Source organism: Sus scrofa, chromosome 10, assembly GCF_054392235.1.
Source record: "Sus scrofa isolate SSC_HxYL_T2T_F1_AM1 chromosome 10, Sscrofa_HxYL_maternal_Yorkshire_Landrace_v2.0, whole genome shotgun sequence".
Classification (NCBI taxonomy): domain Eukaryota; kingdom Metazoa; phylum Chordata; class Mammalia; order Artiodactyla; family Suidae; genus Sus; species Sus scrofa.
This window is the reverse complement of record NC_139392.1, coordinates 1,056,716-1,081,999: the sequence shown is the minus strand read 5'-3', so window position 1 is coordinate 1,081,999 and position 25,284 is coordinate 1,056,716. Positions and strand designations below refer to the sequence as shown.

General features: G+C 38.0%; 1 protein-coding gene and 1 long non-coding RNA gene across 6 annotated transcripts in view; one reads left to right on the top strand and one right to left on the bottom strand.

Moving 5' to 3' along the window:
* The window catches only part of LOC102168138 (uncharacterized), a 77,302-nt gene that overhangs the window by 31,637 nt on the left and 20,381 nt on the right, over positions 1 to 25,284 (bottom strand). The window lies entirely within an intron of this gene.
* LOC110258592 (uncharacterized) lies at positions 225 to 24,188 on the top strand. The gene is made up of 4 exons (XR_014817214.1): positions 225 to 518; positions 18,347 to 18,505; positions 19,134 to 21,997; positions 22,759 to 24,188. It is a non-coding gene; the product is annotated as an uncharacterized LOC110258592 (long non-coding RNA).

The window sequence follows — 25,284 nt, the reverse complement described above, 5'->3', positions numbered from 1 at the left end:
CCTGGATATTTTGATGACCTACTCCCATATTTCCTTCAAGTTCTCTGCTTGATCAGAGAATCCTTCCCTCACTCTCCTGTGTTCCATTTATCAGTAATTGCCTCGGAATTTCAAACCCTCATTTACTGCTTGGTCTATGAAAATGGATCCAGGCCCCTTTAGTATCTGTTAATCTTTGTTAATAAAGAGCACTGGAGAGGAAAGGAATTTTGCTTCTGAGTTCTGCTGTGCCCCTAGCTGCCTCCTGACCCTGGTTTGCTCCCTGCGGAAGTACGTGGCTCCCACAGTGCATATAGCATCTTCACTACACCAGCTTGGGGACCACCGACTCTCGGCAGTCGGCACCTCCCCAGAGAGAGACTTTGTGGTAAATACCTCAGGCTGAAGTTTTTCCCAGCATTTTAAAGGGTGGATTTCCTGGACATTGCACTGGAGTGACACAAAGGGGACGTGTTTGTTATTCACTGAGCCACAGCCATACCCTCTCCAACAGGGACTGGATTGCAGTCCTGGCCCAGGTAAGCGAGGACATTTTTGTGCTCAGCCCAAGGGGGGAGGGGCTGCTACATGCTACAATCTCTATATTCTCTTTAGTTTTCTTCCTAGTAGCCAATTCCTTGTTATTCTAATCCCCTCCCATAGTTAATATTTTTTAATTGATCTATTTTATTTAATTTTTTAAATACTTTTTTTGTTCATGCCTGGGGCATGCAGAAGTTCCTGGGCCAGGGATGGAACCCACAACACAGCAGCGACCCAAGCCACTGCAATGACTATGCCAGATCCTTAGCCTGCTGATCCTCCAGGGAACTCCATGGTTAATAATTCTTAAAGTCGAACCTTTATTTTTCAAATTACTATGTGGTTACTGTCTGCTAATGAGAAAGACTTTTCTTGACCACATTCTATAAAATATCAGTCTTCACTCATATCATTATTATTAGCTGATTCCCTTGCTTTGCCTTCAATTACCATCATTTTTCTATATATATGTATATTGTCCACTCCTCTCTCATGATAGAAAGCTCATTAAATATAAGCATTTATTTTCACTGCTGTACCCATTGTAAATAAAACCATGTCTGATATTTAACAGGTATTAAAGTTACATTTGAGAGAATGAATATTATCCAAGGATAACGAACACCTGGAAAATATGTAAATCAGATATCATAATCCCATTCTGATGAATGTTAGGGATAATGACACATATAAACATATTATGTGCTATTTTAAAAATCTATTGGTAATAAAATATTATATTTTAGGCAATAATAAGATTTTTCTAAGTGTGTGACATGATTATTGTAAAGTAGGAATTGTCTTTTTGATAACTATATTAATAGAAAGAGCATGAAAAAATTAGTACATTTTTGATAGAAACTAATTTAACCTATAGCATTATTTAAGATGCCAACTTTATCAAATTATAAATTTCTTGAAGGCTTACTTTTTCAAAGATTTGTGTTAATTTTTAGTACTGGAAGGATGTTAATGGAGAAAAATATGATTGGTCACTGTACTTTTACATCAGGTTAATATAGAAAACATTTCCTAGAAAATGTGGTTTATGGTCAGATATATTACTCTGATGACAAATTTCTTTTGGACTTCCCAGCTCTTTAGTGATTGATCCTGATCAAAAAAAAAAAATTCATACTGAATTTTCAGTATGAATTTAGCCACGACTGTCATTGGCATGAGAAAAACATCTCTTTTTAACCCTCTACATTTATTAGACGTCCTTTCACACAATTGCATAGAAGAGATCACAAAATTTAATAGAGACAAAATGCAGTCTCCTGTATATACATGTAAATTTTAAAATAACACATTTGTCTTATCTTCAATAGCATAGTTTATTGGTTATTTTGTTTATAATGTCAAAGCAACTGCATTTTGGAAATCCTCAGATTACTCAATAATTGGGTTCTTTTTTTCTGTTTGATACCATGTAAAATACACAGAGAAGTCAGTCACTTTTGAGGATTTAGCCTACATGTTTACACGTTGCACTGAGGCACTCAGTCATCTCATAAGAATCTGCACATGTGTATTTATTCCTGACATTGCTGGTTCACGGAGTTGACATCTGAAGTTTAAAAACAAATTAATTTTCAAAGCTTCAAAGGCAGAATGACATGCATTCTCACGCTACTGAAGCTCCATCGGTAGCAGCTGAAGAAGAAAGTGGTAACGCAGACGTCAGGGACCCTGAGCAACAAGGACCCAGCAGCCTTCTTAGTGGGGAGAGACTGCTGGGTCATAACTTTAACAGTTTGCACATACCTGCTTTTAATTATTCCCTGGCATATTGGATGGTCGCTGTAAAGCAGCTGAGGGCTCTTTCTAGGCTGTCATGCCATTGAACAATGCCCACGAGTGATGCAACATTTCCTCTTTCCTGGAAAAGCACAGCTTATTCCAGGATGTACAACAAAAGTCCAATTAATCTCTCATCTTGGTATTTGTAGGCTTTCAATGACTTCCTAAAGTCTAGCTTCTTCTAAGCAAACAATCGATATATTCATTATCTCAATTTTTATTTGTTTCTAAATAGTCTTTTCAATACATGTCACCTTGGTAATCTTCTCTTTAGATTTTCTGTCGCTATGGAAATAAAAGCTATTATTTCTACTTTTCATTTTATCATATTGCTGTCTTTATCATATCATTTTTAAAGGTTAATATTATTGAATATATATGAAATTTAGATGGGTTTAAGTATGTGTGGAATTGATTTTCCTGTGATATTTTTTTAACTTTGCAAGAGTGATATCATTTTAATGCATTTTTTAAACTGGTGATTTTAATCACTTCCCATAGCAAGACCATATTCAATTTAATATTTACATCTTCACCATTCCTCAAAAGCAAAAGTTAATGCAGAGTAAAAATCAAACAAAACAAAAATAACCACCACGACAAAGAAGAACCATCAAAAAAAATCTTAAAATATCTTGTTGCAAGTATTTCTTTTACCAAAAATTTCCTTCATGGACTTTTCAATATTCTCTCCAATCCCTACACTCTAAGGAGAGTTTCTGAAGTTACTCTAAATTTTATAGAAAAAAATAATAAAAATAAAATATCTTCAAAATTCCTTAAAATAAGTGTATGCTTCTAAAACAGCTCTATAGTTTCTAAGTAGATATTTTAATTAGATGGCTGTAGCTTTATGTCCACAAGCAGCTTGGGTCTTTAATAGGACTGCCTGCAGGTTTTTTTTTTCTTTACTGTACATTCTACCCAGTTTAGTTTGTTTCCACAGATGAAGTGCAAAAATAAGAACATTTTATAAGAGGTATTTATGTAAATATCTAAGAAAGAGCAGAGGAAGACTGAAAACAATTGTTCAGCAAAAAAATTAAGGTCGAGCACTTTCTTGCTAATATTGAGTGTTCACCTAACGGTATCTAGTCTCTGATCTTTCTTACTCTATTTGCTCTGTAATGACATTAATATCACACATCTCTGCCTGTCTCTTGTAATAATGCCTTTGTCTCAGAGTTGAAAAATCAACACTGTCACTTTAATATAGGAAACACCACACATCGAATATCATTTAACATGTGTGACTACGTATAATAGACATACTTCTGTTGAAAATATACATCAAATGACTACTGGGTAAAATTAAATATATATGTAACTATATAATTTAACATTCCTTGAAACATTTTGCATCAAAGTGTATTTGAGAAAGACCTTGTTTTGACTTAATACTATATATATATCCGTAAATAACAAATAAAAGAATTCATAGAAGAACTGTGAAATACAGCCAGAATAACAGTGATAAAACTGATTGATAGCTGGAAAATTTATTTCCAACCCTAAAAACAGCCTCTGAAGTCTATGAAAGGCAAAATTGACTTGGTGAGAAATAACAAGCCTATAATTAAAGATGGCACAAAGGATATTTTATGTGCATGTAACCTCCTTTATGAATGTCTATCATTGTGATTTGAATTACATAATAACAATAACTGAGTACCAATCACAAAGCCCACAAGACTGATATTTCAGAAGTGTGAAACCCCTACTTCCTAAGGCTGGTTGGGATACTATCCTAAATTTTTTATAAATGTAGAACGGGTTAGGAAGAATACAAGATGGTTCATAACAAAGACATGGAGGACTTGGGTGACTTTTGCTTGAAGTGATGGGGTTTAGGTGGCAACAAGGATTTCAGCTTAGCTAAATGGTTAGAGTTGATCCTTTGCAGAAACAAGGGCAAGGACTGGAAGTTAAGAAAGATCTCAAAGCAGGAAGGGCATCCTGGAAAAGATGAAACACAAGTAGGTAGCCACTCCTCCTTTTGAAGACACCTCTGGGGTTTTCAGTTACACATAGTACTCCTGCCCCAACCAAGGGACTACAATTTCACCTACGGCATTCTAGTATTAATTTCAGATCAAGGGATTACATCTATGTCCCTAAAGAGATATGTAAGGAAGGAATATGTTCTTAAGGCCTTTCCTTAAACATGGTAATGTTATGTCCTGTGTCTTGTCTTTTAAAATCCAGAACCAAGTATAACACTTTGCTTTTGATGGATCCTGCTGAATAAAGGGAAGAAGAAATATGGAGGAAAGAATTATGTCAGGGGCAAGGTTTCTAGTATTAGACGTATGTTTTGGGATTTTAAACTCATCCAAATTACCTTGAAATTCTGTCTTGATTTATTCTTTGGTAAAACGGATAATTGTGGCACTTCATAGGGTTTGTGGAGAACTCAATCGTCATTTATGTAGACCCTCGGGAGGATTTTCTAAATGTACAAGTTATCCTTCTGGCGGGAGGAGGCAAGATGGTGGAAGAGCGGGGGACATGCTCGCCCTCTCCCACAAACACAGCAAAAAAAGCACATCTACAGGATAAACGACTCGCACAGAACAGCAACCAATCGCTGGCAGAAGAACCTAAACTCCAATAATGGCAAGAATCTTGTGGCATTACTAGGTAAAACAAAAGAAAAAAGGAGAATGAGAGAAGGGGAATCCGAGCTGGACGGAGGTTCCTGAAAGGGAACTGCAGAGGAGAAAGGGATCCCGCACCCTGGAAAGTCACCTACTCAATGGAAAGATCAACCGAACCAGAGGAATCTCCAGATGCAGAGAAGAGTGTAGCAGTAAGTTCGAGTTCTGACAAGCAGAGCGAGAACCGAACAGATCATCTGAACTATGGGCACAGTCACCAAAAATTGAATGCCTGGGTGGGGGCTGGGCACTGAGACATCGGCTCCAGAGGTTAGTCCCCGGGAAAGGGCTGGGGGGGGGGCAGGGTGGAGCAGAGACTGCTTGGGGGGGTCTAGAAACCAGTCTTTCAAGTTTGATGGGGCAGAGACTGCCTGGGAGACTAGAAAGCAGAGCGTTGCAGGGTGAGGGAGCAATACGCTGCAGGCGGGGAAGTGGAAAGCCACATCAGAGGGAACCTGGGAGAAGAGCCAGGTCTGTGCCAGTGCTGGGGAGGGGAGAGAAGGGGTGGGCCCCCGTAGAATACTCCCCATGCCACAGTGAGGTTAGCAGCCCGCTAGCTATCAGAAAGTTGTGCTTCCCAGTGCATCCCCCTCCCACCCCTTCTGCACATGCCAGACCTGGGGCTGCCTGCCATCCCAGAGGGCAGGCCTGAACAATTGCTGGAAGCCTACCACTGCAGGGGCTGTCCCTGCCCTGGCCTACTTGCCCTTTGAAGGGGCTACAGCCCCACGGAGCAGCACCAAAAACTGTCAGCACCTGGGAAAAGGCCTGCAGCCCAGAAAAGCTACAACAAGCTTGGCCAGGCCGTGAAAATATCTGCCTAATTCTTGAACAGTTCTTCTGAGTTGGGCTGCCCTGGGGAAGAGCCTCTTGGGTTTGCAGTGGTCCAGCTAGCTGCTACAGCCCTCGGGGGTTGCCGTACTCCCTCGGAACAGCTGCCTGGAACCTCCAGCCCCCTGGAGGAGCCCCTGCAGCACAGAAAAACTAGAACAAGATTGGTTGGGCCGTGAAAAGATCTGCCTAATTCTTGGACAGTCCTTCTGACTCGGGATGCCCTGGGGAAGTGCCTCTTAGGTTCGCAACAGCCCAGCTAGCCTCTCCAGCCCTTGGGGGGTGATGCACTCCTGCGGAACAGCTGCCCAGGACCACCAGCCCCCTGGAAGAGCCCCTGCAGCCCATAAAAAGCTAGAACAAGCTTGGCTGGGCCGTGAAAAGATCTGCCTACATTCTCAGACAGTCCTTCCAAGTCGGGCTGCACTAGGGAAGAGCCTCCTGGGTTCACAGCGGCCCAGCTAGCTGCTTCAGCCCTCTGGGGGTGCCGCTCTCCCTCAGAACAGCTGCCCAGCACCGCCAGCCCCCTGCAAGAGTCCCTAAGCCCAAAAACACCAGAGCAAGCTCTGCCCGGCCGAGTGAAAACTGCTCCCATCGTGGTGTGGATCTCCCAGTCCTGTCTGCCCTCAGGAAGTCCTCCTTTGCTTCATAGAGACCCTGTTAGCCCCACCCACACTCCAGAAAAGCCACACTGCCTCAAAAAAGACTGACCAACAACGCCAGCCCTCAGGAAACATTCCATGGCAGTGACAAGGCAAACACTGCCCGGGCCACAGGGAGTACAATTCTACCAGGAAAAAGAAAACAACAAGCAAGATGAAGAAGCTGAGAAACCACCCCCAGTTAAACCAACAGGAGATCTCACCTAAAGCAGTCAACAATGAAACAGCTCTGCAGTCTGACTGACCTGGAGTTCAAAAGAGAAATAGTGAAAATACAGAAGGAATTAAGAGAAGATATGAACAGTAATGCAGATGCCCTCAGGTAGGAACTAGAAAATATGAGGAGGAGCCAAGAAAAACTAGAACATTCACTGGCAGAGATACAAACTGAACTAAGGGCAGTAAAAACCATAATGAATAATGCAGAAGAACGAATCAGTGATGTGGAAGATAGAATAATGGAAATCACCCAGTCAGGTCAGCAGACAGAAAACCAAATCAAAAAACATGACAGCAATATAAGAGACCTATGGGATAATATAAAGCAGGCCAATCCACACATAATAGGAATTCCAGAAGGAGTAGAAAAAGATAAGGGGATGGAAAATATATTTGAAGAAATGATCGCTGGAAACTTCCCAAATCTAAAGGATACTGAGTTCAAGATACAGGAAGCACAGAGGGCCCCAAACAAATTGAACCCAAATAGACCCACACCAAGACACATCATAATAAAAATGGCAAAAGTCAGTGATAAAGAGAGGATCCTAAAGGCAGCAAGAGAAAACCAGAATGTTACCTACAAGGGAACCCCCATAAGATTATCAGCTGATTTCTCTACAGAAACACTACAGGCCAGGAGGGAATAGCAAGAGATATTTAAAGTGCTAAAAGGAAAAAAATATGCAACCTAGAATACTCTAGCCAGCAAGAATATCATTTAAAATAGAAGGAGAAATAAAATTTTTTTTTCCAACAAGCAAAAACTAAAAGAATACAGCAATACAAAACCCAGGCTAAAAGAAATACTGAAAGGGCTTCTCTAAACCAAAAAGAAAGGGTGTAAAGAAAGGGAGGAAAAGGAAAAAAAAATAAGTGGAAGAACTAGGATTGAGGAAACCACAATCAGAAAGCAGTCAATAAAATAAGCCAGCATGCAGATTTAATCATGAGCATGTTTCACATAAAATAAAATTAAAAAGAAAAAAAAAGAGTCATCAAAATCATAAAATGTGGGCAAGGGATGTTAGGAAATAAATAGACTCTTTTGGTTTGTTTGTTTCTCTTCTTAATTTTAATATAGTAATGAAGTGTTTGAACCTACAGGACCATCAGGCTAAAACACACAATTATAGGAAGGGGTTAGCATTCTTTAAAAACAGGGCAACCACAAGCCAGAACCAAACATTGCATTCACAAAAAATGAAAAAAAAAAAAAACAGATAATAACCAGAGACCACCTAACCAAAAAAAGGAAGAATGGAGAAACATATAATCAACTGGAACACGAGGTTCAAAATGGCAATAAATAATCATCTATCAATTATCACTTTAAGTGTCAATGGACTGAATGCTCCAACCAAAAGACACAGAGTGGCTGAGTGGATAAAAATGCAAAAACCTTCAATATGCTGCCTACAAGAAATACAGATTGAAAGTGAAGGGGTGGGAGAAAATATTTCACGCCAATAGACATGATAGGAAAGCAGGAGTTTCAATACTCATTTCAGACAAAATAGACTTTAAAACAAAGAAAAAGAAGGATACTATTTAACGATTAAGGGATCCATCCAAGGAGAGGATGTTAGTATCATCAACATATATGCCCCAAATACTGGAGCTCCCAGATACATACAGCAAATATTAACAGATATAAAGGGAGAAATTGATGGGAATACAATCATAGCAGGAGACTTTAATACCCCACTCACACCAATGGACAGATCCTCTAGACAGAAAACCAATAAAGCAACAGAGATCCTAAAGGAAACAATAGAAAAGTTAGACTTAATTGATATCTTCAGGACACTACATCCAAAAAAAGCAGAATGCGCATTCTTCTCAAATGCTCATGGAACATTCTCAAGAATCGACCACATATTGGGACACAAAGCTAACCTCAACAAATTTAGGAGCATAGATATTATCTCAAGTAGCTTCTCTGACCACAACGCCATGAAATTAGAAATCAACCATGGGAAAAGAAATGAGAAAAAACCTACTACATGGAGACTAAACAACATGCTACTAAAAAACCATTGGGTCAATGAAGAAATCAAGAAGGAAATTAAAAAATACCTTGAAACAAATGATAATGAAGACACAGCCTCTCAAAATCTAAGGGATGCTGCAAAAGCAGTGCTCAGAGGGAAATTCATAGTGATGCAGGCCATTCTCAAAAAAGAAGAAAGATCCCAAATTGACAACTTAACCCTCTACCTAAACGAATTAGAAAAAGAAGAACAAAAAAGACCTAAAGTCAGCAGAAGGAAGGAAATTATAAAGATCAAAGAAGAAATCAATAAAATAGAGATTCAAAAAACAATAGAGAAAATTAATAAAACCAAGAGCTGGTTCTTGGAAAAGGTAAACAAAATTGACAAACCCCTGGCTAGACTCACTAAGAAGAGGAGAGAAAGAACCTGAATAAACAAATAGAAATGAAAAAGGAGAAATCACAACGGATACTGTGGAAATAAAAAAAAATACAAGAATATGATGAACAACTATATGCCAACAAATTTGACAATCTGGAAGAAATGGACAATTTTCTAGAATCTTACAGCCTGCCAAAACTGAATCAAGAAGAAACAGACCAACTGAACAGACCAATCACTAGAAATGAAATTGAAGAGGTCATAAAAACACTCCCTACAAATAAAGGTCCAGGGCCAGATGGCTTCACAGGCGAATTCTATCAAACATATAAAGAGGAACTGGTGCCCATCCTCCTTAAACTCTTTCAAAAGGTTGAAGAAGAAGGAATACTCCCAAAGACATTCTATGATGCCACCATCACCCTCATTCCAAAACCAGACAGAGATACCACCAAAAAAGAAAATTATCGGCCAATATCATTGATGAATATAGATGCAAAAATTCTCAACAAAATCTTAGCCAACCGAATCCAACAACATACCAAAAAGATCATACACCATGACCAGGTAGGGTTCATCCCAAGTTCACAAGGATGGTTCAACATACGCAACCCAATCAACATTTTACACCACATTAACAAAAAAAAAGTCAAAAATCATATGATCATCTCAATAAATGCAGAAAAAGCATTTGACAAAATCCAACATCCATTCATGATCAAGACCCTCACCAAAGTGGGTATAGAGGGAACATTCCTGAACATAATCAAAGCCATTTATGATAAACCCACAGCAAATATAATACTCAATGGGGAAAAACTGAAAGCCTTCTCACTCAAATCTGGAACAAGACAGGGATGCCCACTCTCACCACTGCTCTTCAACATAGTTTTGGAAGTCCTAGCCACAGCAATCAGACAAACAAAAGAAATAAAAGGCATCCATATAGGAAGAGAAGAGATCAAACTGTCACTGTATGCAGATGATATGATACTATACATAGAAAACCCTAAGGACTCAACCCCAAAACTGCTTCAACTGATGAATAAATTCAGCAAAGTAGCAGGATATAAGATTAACATTCAGAAATCAGTCTCATTTCTGTATACCAGCAATGAAATATTAGTACACGAATACAAAAATACAATACCTTTTAAAATTGCACCTCACAAAATCAAATACCTCAGAATACACCTGACCAAGGAGGTAAAGGACCTATATGCCGAGAACTACAAAACTTTAATCAAAGAAATCAAAGAAGATGTAAAGAAATGGAAAGATAGTCCATGTTCCTGTATTGGAAAAATCAATATTGTAAAAATGGCCATACTACCCAAAGCAATCTACAGATTCAATGCAATCCCTATCAAATTACCCATGACATTTTTCACAGAACTAGAAAAAACAATCCAAAAATTTATGTGGAACAACAAAAGACCCAGAATCACCAAAGCAATTCTGAGAAACAAAAACCAATCAGGAGGTATAATTCTCCCAGACTTCAAAAAATATTACAAAGCCACAGTCATCAAAACAGTGCGGTACTGGTATCAAAACAGACAGACCAATGGAACAGAATAGAGAACCAGGAAATAAACCCTGAACACCTGTGGTCAATTAATCTTTCACAAGGGAGGCAAGAACATAAAATGGGGAAAAGAAAGTCTATTCAGCAAGCATTGCTGGGAAGCCTGGACAGCTGCATGCAAAGCAATGAAACTAGAACACACCCTCACACCATGCACAAAAATAAACTCAAAATGGCTGAAAGACTTAAATATTAGACAGGACACCATCAAACTCCTAGAAGAAAACATAGGCAAAATACTCTCTCACATCAACATCATGAATATTTTCTCAGGTCAGTCTCCCAAAGCAACAGAAATAAGAGCAAAAATAAACCAATGGGACCTAATCAAGCTGAAAAGCTTTTGCACAGCAAAGGAAACCCAAAAGAAAACAAAAAGACAACTTTCAGAATGGGAGAAAATAGTTTCAAATCATGCAACCGACAAGGGCTTAATCTCTAGAATATATACGCAATTTATACAACTCAACAGCAAAAAATGCAATCAACCAATGGAAAAATGGGCAAAAGACTTGAATAGACTGTTCTCCAAGGAAGATACACAGATGGCCAGCAAACACATGAAAAAATGCTCAACATCCCTGATTATTAGAGAAATGCAAATCAAAACTACCATGAGATACCACCTCACACCAGTCAGAATGCCCATCATTAATAAGTCCACAAATAGCAAGTGCTGGAAGAGCTGTGGAGAAAAGGGAACCCTCCTGCACTATTGGTGGTAATGTAAACTGGTACAGCCACTATGGAGAACAGTTTGGAAACACCTTAGAAATCTGTACATAGAACTTCCATATGACCCTGCAATCCCACTCTTGGGCATATATCCGGACAAAATTCTACTTAAAAGAGACGCATGCACCCGCATGTTCATTGCAGTACTATTCACAATAGTCAGGACATGGAAACAACCCAAATGTCCATAGAAGATGATTGGATTCGGAAGAAGTGGTATATATACACAATGGAATACTACTCAGCCATAAAAAAGAATGACATAATGCCATTTGCAGCAACATGGATGGAACTAGAGAATCTCATACTGAGTGAAATGAGTCAGAAAGACAAAAAGACAAATACCATATATATCACTTATAACTGGAATCTAATATACAGCACAAATGAACATCTCAGAAAAGAAAATCATGGACTTGGAGAAGAGACTTGTGGCTGCCTGATGGGAGTGGAAGGGATCAGGAGCTTGGGGTTATCAGATACAACTTAGAATAGATTTACAAGGAGATCCTGCTGAGTAGCATTGAGAACTATGTCTAGATACTCATATTGCAACAGAACAAACGGTGGGGGAAAAAATGTATACATGTAAGGATAACTGATCCCCTTGCTATACAGTGGTAAAAAAAAAAAAAGTTATCCTTCATATTTTCTTCTTGTCTTTCATATTTCCTCTTCCTCCTCCCCCCATTCTTTTCCACCACCTCCTCCTCATTATTCTTACTATTCCCAATATCCTCACTGGTATGATGAACTTCGCAGGATAATTGGGGATCCCCTTATTCAGCAGGAACCATCAATTAGAATTTAGATGAAAATATTTTCAACAAAATATTAGGAAACTGAATCCAACAACATATAAAAAAATCATACATCACAACCAAGTGGGATTCATCCCATGTTCAGAGGGATGGTTCAATGTATGCAACTCAATCAATGTGACAACACCACATAAACAAAAGATGAAAACCACACCATCATCTCAGTGGATGCAGAAATAAAGCACCTGATGAATTTCAACATCTATTCCTGATAAAAACTCTCACCAAGGGCAGTATAGAGGAAAGATATCTCAGTATTTAAAAAAGCTACCTATAACAAACTCATGGCCAATATAATACTTAGTAATGAAAAGCTGAAAGACTTCCTGCCAAAATCTGCAACAAGTCAAGGATACCCACTCTCACCTCTATTCAACACAGTATTGGAAGTCCTAGCCAGAGCAGACAAGACAAAGAAATAAAATATCCAAATTTTAAGGGAAGAGGTAAAATTGTCATTACATGCAGGTGACATGATATTATATACAGAAAATCCCAAGGACTCTGCAGAAAAACTACTAGAACTGACAAAAAAATTTAGCAAGGTAGCAGGACACAAAATTAACCTACAGAAATCATTTGAATTTCTTTATACAAACAATGAACTATCAGAAAGGGAATATAAAAACATAATACTTTTAAAAACCTCACCCCCCAAAATAAAATACTTAGGAATACTTAAGTCTTTCACCATAGAGGCAAAAATCTTTTAGGGTGAGTACTAAAAAACATTAATAAAGGAAACTGAAGATGATTTAGATAAATGGTAGGATATCCTACACTCCTAGAAGAATTAATATCATTAAAATGGCCCCATTTCCCAAAGCAATCTACAGATTTAATATGATTCCCTTATGCCATTTTTCACAGAACTAGAATGGATAATCCTAAAATTTATATGAAACCATAAGACCTATAATTGCCAAAGCAATCCTGAAGAACAGGAACAGAGCAGGAGGCATAACCTTCCAAGACTTCATATAATACTGCAAAGCTACAGTAATCAAAACAGCATGGTATTGGCACAAACCAGACAAAGGGATCAATGGAACAGCATAGAGAGCCCAGAAATAAACCCAGACACCTACAGTCAATTCATATTCAACAAAGGAAAGAATCATACAAAATGGGAAAAGGACGTCTCTTCAGCAAGTGGTGCTGGAAAGTCTGACAGCTGAACGTAAATCAACCACGTTTGAAAATGCTTCCTCAGCTTGCACAAAACTCAAACTGATTTAAACACTGAGACATAAGACATGACACCATTAAAACTCCTCGAAGAAATCATAGGCAAAACATTCTCTGAAATAAATCTTACCAATGTTTTCTTAGGTCAGTCTTCCAAAGCAATAGAAATAAAAAAATAATAATAAACAAATTGGACCTAATCAAACCAACCAGATTTTGTACAACAAAGGAAACCATAAACAAAACAAAAAGACAACATACAGAATGGGAGAAAATATTTGAAAATGATGAGACTGACAAGGGCTCAATTTCCAAAATACACAGGCAGCTCATACAATTCAATAACAACAAACCAAACAACCTAACTGAAAAATCAGCAGAAGACATAGTTATATTCCAAAGAATACATATAGATGGCCAGCACACACACATGAAAAAATGCTTAACATTGCTCATTATTAGAGAAATGCTGTCAAAACTAAAATAAGGTACCACCTCAAATCAGTCAAAATGGAAGGGAGTTCCCTTCATGGCTTAGCAGTTAATGAACCTGACCAGGATCCATGAGGATGCGGGTCCAATCCCTGGCCTCACTCGGTGGGTTAAGGATCCAGCATTGCCCTGAGCTGTGGTGTAGGTCACAGACTTGGCTCAGATCCCACATTGCTCTGGCTACGGCAAAGCCCAGCAGCTGTAGCTCCGATTCAACCCATAGGCTGGGAACTTCCATATACCACAAGTGTGGCCTAAAAGCCAAAAAAAAAAAAAAGCCATCATCTACAAAGAGCAAATACTGGAGCAGATGTTGAGAAAAGGGAACCTTCCTACACTGTTGGTGGGAATGTAAGTTGGTACAACTTGCTATGTAAAACAATCTGGAGGTTCCTCAGAAAAGTAAATATACAACTATCATATGATCCAGCAATTCCACGCTTGGGCATATATATAGGCAAAACTATAACTCAAAAAGATGCTTCCCTATGTTCACAGCAGCACTATTCACAATAGACAAGACAGGGAAACAACCTAAATGTCCGTTCACAAAAGAATGGATTAAGATGATGCAGTACATATATACAAAGGAATACTACTCAGCCATAAACATTATAAAATAATGCCATTTGCAGCAACATGGATGCAATGAGAGAGTTTCATACTAAATGAAGTCAGAAAGAGAAAGACAAATGCCATATGGTATCACTTATATGTGGAATCTAAAATGTTGCACAAATAAACTTATCTACAGAACAGAAACAAAACTCATGGACATAGAGAACAGACTTGTGGTTGCCAAAGGGGACAGGGTTGAGGGAGGCATGGAGTGGGAGGCTGGGCTTAGCAGATATATGCTGTTATATCTAAAGGGATAGAAGACAACTTCCTGCTGTGTAGCAGAGAGAACTATATTCAATGTCCTGTGATAAACCATAACGGAGAAGAGTATTTTTAAGGATTATATATGTGTATATGTATACACATACATACAAACACATATTACTGGATTACATTGTTGTGTAGCAGAAATTAACATATTGTAAATCAACCATACTTCAATAAAAAAAGAATGAAAAAAATTGAGAACTGGATATTCTCAGGGTGTTTTGTGGTTTTCTCTTTCTTCTCTCAGCCCCTAAATGTTGGCTTTTCTTGGTGGACCACACTCTATACAGTTTCCATGGAAAATTTCATCAATGTAAATGAGGTTAATTCTCATGTATTTTATGAATCTATATAAATCTGCATTTCTCCTGCAGAATGCTCTTCAACCCCTGAGCACATATATGAATGCCACTGTTCCTGGATATTTTTAGGGCTGCATCCTATTAGCATCCTAAAGTCAGCTGTTGTACAAATAAATTATCCTGGTTTTTTTTTGTATGTCCAAATTAATGAATGGACCTATTGTCTATTCTTTACCTTAGTCAGGAGCTGGTGACATATTGGAGATGTTCTCTCTCTCAGTCCCGAGGTCAATCACTTTTTTTTTCTTTATTAGGGCCACACCTGTGGCACATGGAGGGTCCCAGGCTAGGGGTCTAATTGGAGCTATAGCTGCAGGTCTAAGCCACAGCAACGCCAGGTCTGAGCCGTGACTGTGATCTATACCACACTTCATGGCAATGCCAGATCCTTCACCCACTGAGCAAGGCCAGGGATTGAACCTGCAACCTCATGGTTCCGAGCTGGATTCATTTCCACTGTGCCACGATGGGAACTCCCACTTTTTTCAACTTGTGCATCCTTTGGGTTGGTGCTCTTAGTCAGGACCGCCGAAGTGCATTGTCTCTGCTTCCGTCGTCTCCTATCATTTCACCCTCCTGACTCAAAGTTTGTCATCCTCAAATCCAAGTTTTCTGCCGAAGGTATCTAACTGGAATACAAATCTGAACACGCTGATCTCGTGATCTCAAGCATTCACTAGATCCCCAGATTTTTCTAGGATGGTTTCTAAGTTCATTATCATCAAACATGTAACAGTTTGTTATCCTTACTTGCCTATGAATTAAGCATGAGATTTTATTTCCTCTTTCTTCCCCGTCTTACACATTTGCCCATTTGCACCCATTTGCACGTGCACAGACGCACACACACACACACACACACTTTGCTTATATAGCCGTGAACTATTCACTTACTCTACACCTTTATAAATGTGTTTCCTTCTGCCTTGTCAACCTGGGTTATCCAATGTGAAGAACTCTGAAAAACTCTGACTATTGCCCAAAGAATTAGGCACAGATTTACCTATGCAATCACTGGATATATAATTTCTTGTGCATATATCAATTACAGCCTTTTATAGTTTAGTGGGGTTTTTTTTTCCATTACATCCATGCCTTATAATGACACTATTACACATGAGACCATGTTTTTTGGAGTTCCTGCTGTGGCTCAGAAGAAATGAATCTGACTCGCATCCATGAGGACACAGGTTTGATCCTTGGCCTTGCTCAGTGGGTTAAGGGTCTGCTGTTGCCATGAGCTGTGGTGTGGCCCTAAAAAAAAAAAAAAAAAAAAAAAGTAAGAGAGAGAAACAGGTTTTTCTTCTCTCTTTTCTACATCTTAGTAAAGTATCTGGAAAACTTCAGAGCCTTGGTAGTAAGTGTTTTGAATCAAGAACTGAACAAATCTTAGATAAAATAAATCTATCATACTTCACATTTAATTCCATGAATATACTTTTTAACATTTATAACGTATTTTATACTATTCTATAATAAATGTTAACTTTTTGTGTGTATATATTCTGCTGTTGAGTATTTGGTTAAACCTGATTATGCCCTATTTCCTGGGATACATATATTATATGCCAAGTTTATTCATTTTCATGGAGTTCTCTGGCAAGGACACATTTTTTTCTTCTGTTCAGATAAGTTCTCAATACACTGGAATAGTGGTTTATTTTAATAATTCACTTAGCATATATTCTGACACATTGTAAATTCATGAGACAGCCACATAAATGTCACAATTTTTAAAAGAATGTTCATTGTGCTCTGCTGTATTTATGATACCATTGAACTAATAACCTGAACTACGCATTACCGAAAGGTGAGAACGCCTTTGAAGTATGTCCTTGCTTGGAATGTTTTTGAGACTAATGGGTAAGAACAGCGTAATACTTGAGGATCGTGAGCAGCTTGTTCACTGGGAAAGAAATGCGTTTCAAGGCTGAATTTTTACCGGAGCGTTTTATTTTCTTAAGGTGACTAAACTTCATTTTTTTCTTTTGTAAGTTAAAGATTAGATGCTAGAAATAGGAAGAGATGAAGAAATTTAGATATAGATGTGTGGCTCTCTCGCAAATCTCTAAGAGCCAACTGATGACTACAGGTACAGAAAGGTCTCACACGCGCAGCATCACACTGTGTTGACTCTAATGACATAAAAATGTTTATGCAATGAAAGGCAGTATACAACACGCTGTAGGATGAATTCTGAAAAATATTCAGAATTTGCCTGGTGAGAATAATCAAGTTATATATTTTTAAATATATGAGATTTATATTATGCCATTCACTTGTTACAGACAACTAGTCAAGCACAGATTAGTTAGGCAAAAGTGGATACTTGTTTTCAAATAATTTCCTCTTGCTATAATTTTTTTAAAAAATGCATTCACAGTGAGTTAGAATGATTCACGCCAATTACAGAGAAGCGACTTCACATCACCCCGTTTTAGAGTTGGAGACTGTCTAGCCTCGCCTTCCCTCCCTAGCATCACGGCCTGCTTCCTGGGGACTTTCCTGGGGACAAGGAGAGCTGAACAAGCATGCCCTCGCTCCCTTTTCAGGCAGACACTTAAAAGGGTGTTTTTGTGAAAAAACAAAACCAAACAAAAGGGTATTTTGGATATTTTCCTTCTATCCCCATGTGTGATTTCCTGCAAACAAAAAGGGCGGGGAAACAACGGAAACTTGTAATCGCCCCCAAATCTTATGTATTATGGGGGATCTAAATCAGAGGTCTCAGCAGACCTAATATCAAGGAGCTCACCAAAGATTTGGGTTGAAGCAAAAATATGTAATTCCTAGTTCAGGACTTTCTTGGAACTTTTTTATGAAAAATATACTTCAGTCTGCAGAACAACTGCTGTCGCAGTATATTTATCCACAATATTTTTGACTTGTAAGTTGAGTCATGTCAAGAAGAGGTTTCACTATTTAGAAAGTCACAAGGAAGCAGAGGCGCGGTCCGTTTGGAGGGATGTATGCAGGGTCACTTGAAGAGCCAGAAACGTTGCCACTTAAGTAGCTTGATTTTGATTTTAATTATGCATACTCTCTCTTGTCAAATTTTTATATAGCTTTTATTTCTAGCTCTTCTTGTATATCCTCTCTCATAAAATCCTATCCAGTGACTTGCCATTTTCCCTCTTCATCTCCTTGAAGGCAGCCGATCTCATTTATCTTCCTGCTTTACACATTCCCTTTCTTTCCAGACTCAGCTTTGTCACTCAGTAAATTTGTGAAACTCTTCAATGCGGAAGGATGGAGCAAAGCGCTATTTGTATATCGATGAAACATTTACATGGTTAATATTCACCTGGACCATTGATTTTCGCTTTTTGCTAACTCCTATGTGGTAGCAGTGGGAGAAGGTATGAGAATATATAAGATGCTGGGCTAGAAACTATCAATGAAAGAATTAGCTAAAAATCATTCAGAAAGGATTAAGAAGAAAAATAATGAAATTATTTGAGACTGTTAACACCAATTTTAAAAAGTCTGGAAGATTTGTTTTTGAATTCAGACAAAGAAAGGGCTATTTTTGTATGTAGACATAAAAATTAAGATATCTGTAGATAATTTAACTAAAGAGTAACATAGAATATGTTAATAGTTTTTATTGACAAAGCAGGGAGAATTCTTCCGAGAGAAAAAATACCTTTAATAATTTTAAGGCATCTGGGTTAGAAGCATCCTCTATACCTTTGTTTTTTCTTTGTATATTAACTCATTCAACATTTAAAAAACATTTTTACATGCTGCTTATGTTGGCATTTCACATAAGCTTAGAGGACATTAGCTTGTCATACAAAAGAATGCATTTAAATGCTTGAAATATTTTTTGTTTGTTTGCTATAACTTTAAAAAACATAGGTGTAGTTAACTTACAATGTTGTGTTAGCTTCTAGTGTACAGCAGTGATTCAAGTGTGTGTGTGTGTATGTATGTGTAATGTACACCCCCCCACACATAATCTTTCCATGTTCTTTTCCATTACAGGTTACTACACGATACTGAGGACTGTTCCCTGTGCTGTATGTAGGTCCTTGTTGCTTACCCAGCATTTCTGAGTTGAGGCATTATTTGCTGTATCACGGGAGACATAATACAGCAAAATCTCAGTCCTCGTGGTTCCAAAGCTCTCTCTTCTTGGGAGGGGCAGGCAGGCCCCAAGGTAATTGTATACGGTGGGAAGGAGTATGGTGGAGATTGTGCTTTACACATGAGCTGCCTGTCAATCACGCTACCATGTTTTCTATGGGTCCCTGAAATTAGAGGAGATGCTGAATTTAAGAGACCACTGATCACTTATTGACGTAAGTCACATTAGATTTAGAGCTCTCACTTGCAACATAGAACCAATAGTTGTTTGTTTTTCCTTTGCACCTCCATCCACTCTACCTTGAAGTCAACACTCTCCAACTAGTTGCTGACTCATCTGTGACAGCCTCATGTTGCCTTCTCATCTATAATTACAGCTACTTTCTAATCAAAACATAAGCGCTCTTCCCTCTGACTTTTTATTGTCTTTTTAATGAATAAATTTCATGTTTCAATCTACTATTGATCCATGATACATAAAGAACAATTAAAAGAATGAACAATGTTTAGCCAGAAGGAGAATGTTTAGTATATGGAAGAGATCAGGCATATTCTGTATGATTTTGAGAACTAGAGCTAAAAAATACTGAAATGCCAGGATGAGAGGATTTGGTTAATAACTTGGCAAGTATTGAATTCTAGTCACTGTGCTTTATTATTTTGAAAATAAGATATTTATTAAAGAAATATATAATCCATGTATCATAAATGCAATATTGCTGCATGAACTGCCTTTTAAAATTAGTGAACAAACCTACACAGCTTAAATGTATTAAGGAGAGAATTAATCTTTTTTTCCAATTGAAGCAAAGGTGATTAAAAGATAAATTTATAAAGCAAACGTGTTGTTTATTGAAGAAAGTATATAAAATAAAGTTATATTTTATAGAATACTAAAGTATGCTAGGCCTATTAGCTGAAAACAGTCTCTTTCAGAAAACAATAATTTTCTGTTTGAATGCTTTTAAATAGGTTTACACAAAATATACCAAGGTTTAGTTAATATTTAAAACATGTTCCAATTTCCATGTATATTTTACTTAATTATCAATATGTACTTCAAAGTTCTGATTTTTTTAAGAGCAAGTGAATAATAAAGTTTAATTTTAAGCCTCAGCCTTTCAAACATTTTTCTACTTCATTTCTCTTATAAGACTTCATCTAGATAATTTTCATTACTTCTCAGTTGATACAAACAAATTTTGCTTATCAGCTTCCTGAGTACTTTCTTCCAAATTTCCATAGCTTAAGTTAGAAATTTCTCAGTTTTCACTATCAATCAAGCACTCTCATAAACCCAATCCTCATCATAATTACACTTTGAATTATATCTTGAACCCCTCTTTCCTTCATCTCCAACATCATTCTGAACTACAGAGTATCTCAACCTGCTATTTCTTTCCACGGGCACTGTATCATTTTCACGTTTATAAAAGCAACTGTTTTCTAATTCATTTTCACCTTTAGCCTGTCCCTCAACAAATCCAATATGCTCACTGCATCCTATCATGAACCCGCTTAAGACCACTGTCCCTCATGTAAAGATCCACATCAAAGTACTTCATCATCGGTCAATGCTCTCCAAATCAAATCCGCTTCCTAACTAATCTCTCACTGGTCCTTAAAATAAAGCCACCTTTCCACCTTTTTCAATGTTCTCTATAAAAACAGCGTATCTGAATCTAAGCCTTTCTTGAACGTCTGGAGCATCTCACGTCGTGACTCCATCAAATACAACCTCCAAGTTCTTATTTGCATATTACCATAATTATTCCCAATTTTATAATTTTAAGCTATACTACTCTACCTTTATCCCCTCAGATTTCACTTTTCATGTGTATCAAGTATGTTCCATTGATTGTATATTACTTTGCATTTTTCAATGGCTAATTGAAGCCTCACCTACCCTATCAGGTCCAATAAATGGATTGTATTCAATTTACTTTATCTTTACTGTTACAGAATATAATGTATTTGGTACCTGATCAACAAATAATTACTTGCTGAATTAATTAAATGATACCAAGATAATTCATCCTACCCATATGTAATATTACATGGTGCTCACCCTTTTTTCATTTCTTTAAACCACCTTATTGTGATAGAATTTTCACCAAAAAAGCTGTACATCGTTAATGTCTAAACTTGATGAGTTTAGAGCTAAGTCTGGGAAACCATCACCATGGCTATGCCATAAACATATCCATCACCTACAAGAACTTCTGCCTATGGACCCAGGCCAGCCTGCCAGCCTGTGGTCCCCCCCAACCAGCCCTCTCAGAATCTCTGGTGAGGCTGACTGGTGAAGGGCTTACTCTCTTTCACCTACATATTTTCCCATAAGAAAACTTATATTGAAGGTGATATGAGATAATTATTGAGCTAATTTTATGACATAATCTAATTTGATAAACATACAGTTGCCCCCTTGAACAACTCTGCTTTAAACTGTATGAATCCACTTAAATTAGGATTTTTTTCCAATAGTAAATATTTCATTGCTACATGATTTGTGGTTGGTTAAATACTTAGATGTGGATGTGTCAGTCTCACTAACTCCTGCCTTGTTCAAAGGTCAACTGTATATTTAAAACGTTTTAAGTCATATTTTCATCAAGCTTTTTTTAAACTCTTATCTTTGTTGCCATTCCAACCATACCATCTTTAAATCATTTTTGTCTCGTGTATTTTGCAGCCTCACTCCCATCACTGACTTGCCAAGACCCATAATAATGGCACCCTGGTGGGACTGTTGTTGACTGGTTGTTAACTCAGAGACTTGTTCATTGGTGTGACTCTATTGCTGTGGCTCTGGCGTAGGCTGGCAGCTACAGCCTGGGATGTCCATATGCCACAGGAGTGGCCCTAGAAAAGGCAAAAAAAAAAAAAAAAGTGTTCATTTTGCTCAGAGTGTTCTGGTCTGGGCTGGGTTAACCTCTTGTACTCATGTGTCTACGGGCAGATCCAGGTCTTTAAGGTGGTTCCACTGATCTGGATGCACTGACCCACATATCTGGTGGTGGGCTCTCATCTTGCGGATGCTGAATGGCCTCAGATGGGACAACTAAAGTGACTTACCTCTCCTCCATGTGTTCCATTCTCCCGTGAGCCAGTCTGTAGCCAGACTGCAAGTGCTAAGGAATTGTAGCTGTTAACGCAATTAATCTGTCACATCACAGGACCTGAAAGGCCAAAGCTTTATTGCTAGGACAGTTGAGTGATCTGCTTCTGTGTCCTGGGTACAGTTTAGGTCATCCGAATGAGACCACCTTCTCTGCTTCGCATGTGGACAAAGCAGACTCCAACTGGCGTGTTCCACTGTGTCATCACCAGTGAGATTTCAGAAGTTCTTATGAACTTAGGAAAAGACTGATTGTTCTACATCCATGGAAACATGCAGCTCTCATGCAATTGACTTAGAAATGACAACTTGCCTCAGTGAATATACTTGACAAAGTCAGTCCCTCACTTCCTAATGGCAGCCCATAAGCAATAGAGTCACACCAATGAACAAGTCTCTGAGTTAACGACCAGTCAACAACAACAGTCCCATCAGAGAAGAGGCTCGTTCACACCTTGAAAAGTCAACCAATCTCTGAGCTCCCTGTGTCCTAAAATTCCTATTTAAAAATGCTGTCTGTTCTACTTAGAACAGCACAGCTCTTCCTTAGCAGAGCAAGCCATGCATTCAGCATTGGCATTTTAGATGCTGAGTGGGATCTTGGTGTGGGTGAGAACCTGCTGTGCAGTAAGTACCACAATGCCTCTGGTTGCAGCAGCATCCGTCTCCTGCTACATCTGGATGGCAACTATGACTTTGAAGACAGCATTCTACTAAATAATATTTGTTAAAAATTTACAATATAATCCATGATTTAATGACATTAAATAGCTAAGTATTAGATCCATTAAAATAAATTTAACATATTTTATCCAAAATTGTTTCCTATATAATTAACTTTATGCTCAAATAAGAAGTGTATTTTCTGCAAACTTATGTTTTCCCATTTCATCACAGGTAACCAAATTCTTTATAGGGGTCCCGCACTCTATATCTATTAAAAATAAAGCAAATGCTCTCTTTGACTTCAGTTATGCTTTATCTTATCTACCGCTAGAACCGTATCTAAAATGCCAGCATGAACTTTAAAATGCTTTATCCTGAATTAGAAACGCAGTGTATCCTGACTTGAGTTGGTGCAGTTTCTGAAAGGTAATCTGCGGGGGTCATTGTCTCTTTCATACTTTCACTGGGAAATTAGAGAGTGTTGGCTGTTAGAGTACTTTTTATTGTCATTTCCTTTGAAAAATTATTATTCATATGGACTTGATAGGTCAAATGTTATCTTTAATTTTTTATTAGATAGCTGCTATTTATCTTTGCTTTTTCCTTTTCTATTTTTTAATCTAACCTTCAATCAATTTTCCTAGTCAGTCTTTTCTTAAACTCTAATGATTTATTTTTTTTTATTTTTTAATTTTTTTTGCTATTTTTTGGGCCGCTACCACGGCATATGGAGGTTCCCAGGCTAGGGGTCCAATCGGAGCTGCAGCCCCCGGCCTACACCAGAGGCACAGCAATGCGGGATCTGAGCCGCATCTGCAGCCTACACCACAGCTCATGGCAACGCCGGATCGTTAACCCACTGAGCAAGGCCAGGGACCGAACCCGCAACCTCATGGTTCCTAGTCGGATTCGTTAACCACTGCACCACGACGGGAACTTCCAAACTCTGATAATTTCTTCCTGAATGCCCAGCTTCTAGCTAAAAACTTAAATCCTGTTATTTAAGACATCCATGAACAGAAGTAAGTAACTGCAGATTTTCTCAAGTATAAAAACAAAGCAATGATATTTTCTGTATCTTTCTAGTCCAATTCATGCAATATATAAAAATATAATGTATAAAATACAAAGAAATAGAAAATAAAATTACTATGTCAACAGCACAACTCAGTTATTCTTATGAAGCATGAAAGAGAAACATCGTGATTAGTATTTCACCTAATATAAATGTATTCCTAGCATATCTTTTTGTTGAATTACAGTTTATTTGATTTTTAGGTAATTTTACTACACACGTACTTTGCAGAGATATACTAGCATAACCTCAATTAACTATGACATAAAATAAAGGCATATATGGTGTATTTCTCAAAGATGCGATAAACCTGAACTTACTATTATTTGATCTTGAATGAGATCTCTTAGTCCCCTATGACCCTAAGAAATAATTTCCTTTACATTTTTAAAACAAAATGTGAGTTATCAGGTACCCATGTTTTCTCTCAGATTAACTTATACATATCACATAAATCCATAAACATTTATACATTTATAAAATACAGGATTGTAGCAGATTATCCAGGATATAACTCTGCCTTAAATTCAAGTAAAATGAGGTACCTAAACATATTGTCTCATTTTGAGAAAATGGTATCAATATTTGGAAGGTGGGTGCACACCAAATGCAAGCAATTGGCCTCTTGCACTGCTGTGTATGCTGCACGGCAGTGAGGGGAAGAAACTGGGAATGACTAGTCTTTGGCCAAGTTACTCTGAAGGATGATCCGTGGCCAATTATGCTGCTAAGTTTTTCTCTTTTTACAAAGCAGGAGAAACTATGTTGTCTTTTGTCCCGGAGGGAACAAAAGTGGCAACGCCAAGTGAGGAAGCCTGAAGCAGACAGAGAGACGGACTCCGCTCGTGAGATCCTCTAAGGCCAGAAACTGGCAACAGCCAAAATGACAGTTTCTCTTTGGCTTGAGAGACAACGTGCCGTCAAGTCCCCCTTAGGCACGAGCTTGCCTTAGTTTTCTGGGTGCAGAGGCTGAAATATGTTACAGGAGCTGATAAATCCAGTAAATAGGAACACGTTTGACTCTGGGAATGATAAATACACAACTGACTTAAGGTATCTTTCTTTCTCGAAAGAAAAGATTAATGAACTTCGACAAGCGGTAGTTATGAAAACATGTGAGTGTTTCCAGGGGGTCAAATACAGGTGAAGTCCTAAGCAGTGCTGTGACTTCTACCTCATAGAGTGGA